Consider the following 4,757-nt stretch of genomic DNA (forward strand, 5'->3'; position numbering starts at 1 on the left):
ATACGTTGGTGCATTAGTGAGGTGTTTCGTGCCATCTGTTACTTTTTTCACCACGTGCCGGTAGTAGCCTACGAAAGAATTGGCTGCTTTTTCGAAGGTTGAGAAAAGTAACCGCGTAGGGTCGTGAAGCCCTGACGTAGGCAGTGAAGTCCTGTCACTTATTTACATATAATCATACCCTCGAAACTCAATAGAAAATATAATATATTTTACTTTATCCTACAAGAACTCGTATTTCGTGCAATTGTATCTTTTTACTGTTAAAAAATTAGAAATGCCAATTTTGTGCACATAGTTTCTTTAGAAAACAATATTACACGTTGCCTTGCACGCCGATTCAGGTGGGTGTAGCTGTCCTATGACGAGTCAACCGTGTTCTGTATAAGGAGTTTTATTGCAAGAAGACTGTAAATGACTTCGTTTGACTTTAGACATGGATTTACTACATCGGTGATTACATGGAAAATCATATGAATTTTAGCATGCGTATAGATTATTAGAAGCCATCCAGTATTAACTTTATCATCCAAAATATTATTTAGAACCTAATTAAGATAATAACGTAAAAATTTTTTTGGGCAAACTTGCTCTTTTAAGAATTACAAGTTCCTTCTTGTTCTGAATAACGTAAAACTCGGTTTTCAAATTGGTCTTTCCTCTGCAATTCGAACATAACCTTAAAATTTTATTTTGCAATTTAATAAACTTTTACGTCTGTGAAATCTGATAGAAATGCATACAAAAAAATGTGCAAGTGTTATTAGAATAAAACTGTTTACGAGGGATGTGGCAGATTAGCCTTAGCCAAAATTAATTAACCAGAAACTTGACACTGTAGAGAAAATTCCAAGGAATATGATACTTTTTTGAAGATTGAAAATCACATTTTACCAAGAAAATTGCAAAATAAAAATTTATTTATAATTTTCGTATGGTGAAAATAGTTTCGCGAGCTTAAGGTTAAATGTAAAAGGTATTACGTCTATATGGTTAATAGGGAAGGATAGCATTTTGGCGTGGAATGGATACGCGCTTTCTGTTATCTTCTATCCTTCTATCTTCGAACCATAGTTCTCACTCTTAGGCCGGCCGATTACTACACATTCATACAGGAACAACCGCAGAATCGTAGCTTGAGTAAGGTGTGGCTTACTGCTCGAATATCGCGCCGTGCTCGAGTTTGCTGACCATTTTACATAGAGCTACTTTGAGATCGGATCTGACCTATACTATACCTAACATAGAATTGAACGTTGATTCATACTCGTTCGCTTCGTACGGTTTCTGTTTGACGATATTGGAAGTTCTTTGACATTTCCTCTGTAACAAAACAGAAATATGCCCCAAATTCTGATAATTTTTCTTTACGAGTTCAAGCCCGGTGATTAATTTATGATAGGTGTTGTACATAATATGTCGATAAGTAACGTTACTTATCTGTGTCATTTCTGTGTACATGTAACATATTAAATAATACGAATCGAAAATTAGTTACAATTTGTACTCATATATCAAATATTTAAAAAAATGCACGAAATTATGAAATATAACTTAGAATAAAGGGAAATAAGCCTTAACGAAGTTAAATTTTTGGCGAATGATTAAATTTCTTATTTAACTGTTGCGTACATTTATTTAAGTATGGCAATTAGAGTACATATAATTATACTGGTCGTTTAAAGGGGTTTTTACCATTTTACTTTCATTCTCATTCGAAATAAATCATAAGCTCTTTCTTAGTAACTTTTTACTAAAAGAGATTTTAAAAAGCCATAATGATATGTCTTGCTGTTTATTATACTCAGTTCTAAGATTCTTAAATAATGAAAGAGTGGAGTCAGTTAATCGTCATAAGAAGTAAGGACGTACAACTTGCGTTGGATTGACAGGTTTCGTTGACTTTCTAAATCATCGCTTGATTGCATTAATTTCCGGTAAAGTTTTATCTATGATTTACGTATGATCTCTATTTTCTTTTATTTTACAATATACTTACATAACCGATGTAAATTTTCGTACTTTGTGTTCTTAAATATTGATGAAACTTAAAATATTTGTATTCTTTTTTGTGAATAAGTAAACATTATTTCAGAAATCGTCTTTAAAATTTAATAGCAAATACACAAATATTTGTGCATTAGAAAATTATCGTGTAGGCAATTTAGAGAGACCAGTGTCTAAACGATCTTTCGGCAACTATACTAATTTAACGAGGCAAACGGAAATTACTCCGAGTGCCTTCCAATTTTACAAAATCTCTAATCAATATTAACAGTGAATGTAAATAATTTATTTGTTCCGTGGAAAATACTGCATAAGACACTGTGAGATTAAAGATAATGTCGTTATCAAAGCTGAAAAATCCTTAGAAAAGAAGACTGTTATTTGCCAATTAGAAATTGGGAAAAGATTTATATTTCTTTTATAAAATATATGAAACATTTGTTTTGAGTTATTTTTAGCAACGAAAAAGTTTAGTTTAAATAGACTGGACGGATTCGAGGAAGGAAGTAGATTTTTCCCGAAATGTAATGTTTGCGGTGTATCAGTTATAATTTGAGCAGATAGTGATCTTTCTCTGAAAATGTTTAAAATATTTTACTCTTGACACATATTGTAGTTTTTTTTTATTTAAGCAAGGCCGGTTCTTCACAATATTTAAAGATTCCTTCAAAAGCATTGTTTGCAAGGTGGGCAATATCATCCTTTTACAAATCTCATGTTAGAACACATTGAATTGTAATTAAATTCATTCATAAGGACATTTCAGCAAAATACACTTGTATCCATAGTTTGAATATTAAACCAGTAATAACAAAGTGTCAATTCGTATGCTCGTGTCCATTTGGATTGAAAAATAATTTATGTCGAAAAGTAAAATAAACAGATATTAGACACGTACAAGGTGTCCTATTTAAATCAGTTCGTTAAGAATTACTAATAATACTGAAAAATGTATCAGACAAATTGAACGATTTCAAAGACGTGATCTGATTTTTGTAGTTTTCTAGCATTCCTGGTTTCTCCACTGTTTCCATTAGTACATTAAAAAGCATATAATTCTTCTCTAGAAAAAAGACAGTTTATCTTCAAAGTGCTGTACACGTTCAGCTGTAATTTGAAATATTTTGAGAGAGAAGGAGAGAAATTCATTGATTCGAAAAATATGATTAGCGCCTACGTGCTGAGATTGAAGGAAACAACTGTTTCAAAACAGCAATCTGCGGGGAGAAATCGATTCGAAGAACTTAATTATTACAAATCTAGCTTTGAGTTTAGGTCAGGAGTATTCCAGTATTAGATTCGACGCAAATTAGAAGCAATGTTTAACGACATTTATTGTCAAGTTCGCTTAATTACAACTTCCAAAACAAATATTCGAAACAGTTTCTTTTGCCCACAGGTTTATGTTTGCATTTACATCGCACAAATGTGTTTGCTATGCTTGCATATTCTTTTCAAATAGTGAAAAATGGTAAATGTGCATGAGCAGTTCACAAGCCAAAGTGGTTAACTCCTCTTTTTGAATTTTTTAAAATTTTTGTACCAAAGCACTCGATTGATGCTTATCTTTTCATATTTAAAATAAATTTCCTTAACAATTAGGCTTAACACCACCAAATGACAAAAATTTTGACGGCCGTTGAATAATAAATACTTTACATTAGAAGCCAATGTGATTAACTTCTTACTCGAAAGTAAATCGTTGTAACAATGTAATTCCAATGCTTGCAAGAATTTAGCTAAGTAATTTTTTAATGCAATGTTATTTATTAGACAATAAGTAAACTAGTTACCACAACCTGTAATAAAGAAAGTAACATTAAAAAAAAAAGAAATACAATTAACAGTTCGTGGTCTGCGGTCAACGCCGGGCCGTTCCACTCATTTGTTTCGACGTATCAATAGCACAATTCGTACTTAGCCATGCATATTTCGTTGTAGTCCTGCTTATACAGGGTGTCCCGTAACTCCTGTAACACCCGGAAATGGGGGGTGACTCTGAACAACTGTTTCCTTTACCAAAATGTTGTTTGAAGCTTCATTTTTGAATTATTAACGAAAAACACTGGCCAATCAGAGCGCGCGTAGAGCCCGCGCTCAGGGACGAAGAACAGAGGCTCATTCGCGCGCAGATTCCGACTGATTGCAATTTTTTCAAAAATTTATACAAACGTGGGAATGACGGCAAAAAACCATTTCTCTAAGCCTTATAAAAATAGCGGCGCAAAGTCAAAATTTTTTGACAGCGATCGATAACCGAGAAGTCACGCGTACGCATTTGTTCACGATCGCGCGCGGATGAGAGACAGCGCTCCCGTGCCTGGGCGCGGGCTCCACGCGCGCCCTGATTGGCCAGTGTTTTTCGTTAATAATTCAAAAATGAAGCTTCAAACAACATTTTGGTAAAGGAAAAAGTTGTTCAGAGTCACCCCAGCAACCCCCCATTTTCGGGTGTTCGAGGAGTTACCGGACACCCTGTATAAACGCTGATGTCCAAAGAACTGCTCAAGCTAAAAGCAAACATTGCTCGAACGTTTTTTATAGTAAAGTTCATGGTTTTCTCTATTAGTAAGCATTGCAAGGTCCGCTGACGGACTGCAAAGTGTTAGTCAGTCACAGTCCAAGCGTCGCAGAAGCAAGTGCATTCGGATTGTTGAAAAAAAATTATTTTAGTATTAGTGTCAGAATTTTCATGGTTACTATAACAACTTAAGAACAAATTGTGACGACGGGACCTTGAATACGATTGCCAA

Source organism: Habropoda laboriosa, unplaced genomic scaffold, assembly GCF_001263275.1.
Source record: "Habropoda laboriosa isolate 0110345459 unplaced genomic scaffold, ASM126327v1 scaffold1267, whole genome shotgun sequence".
Taxonomy (NCBI): Eukaryota; Metazoa; Arthropoda; class Insecta; order Hymenoptera; family Apidae; genus Habropoda; species Habropoda laboriosa.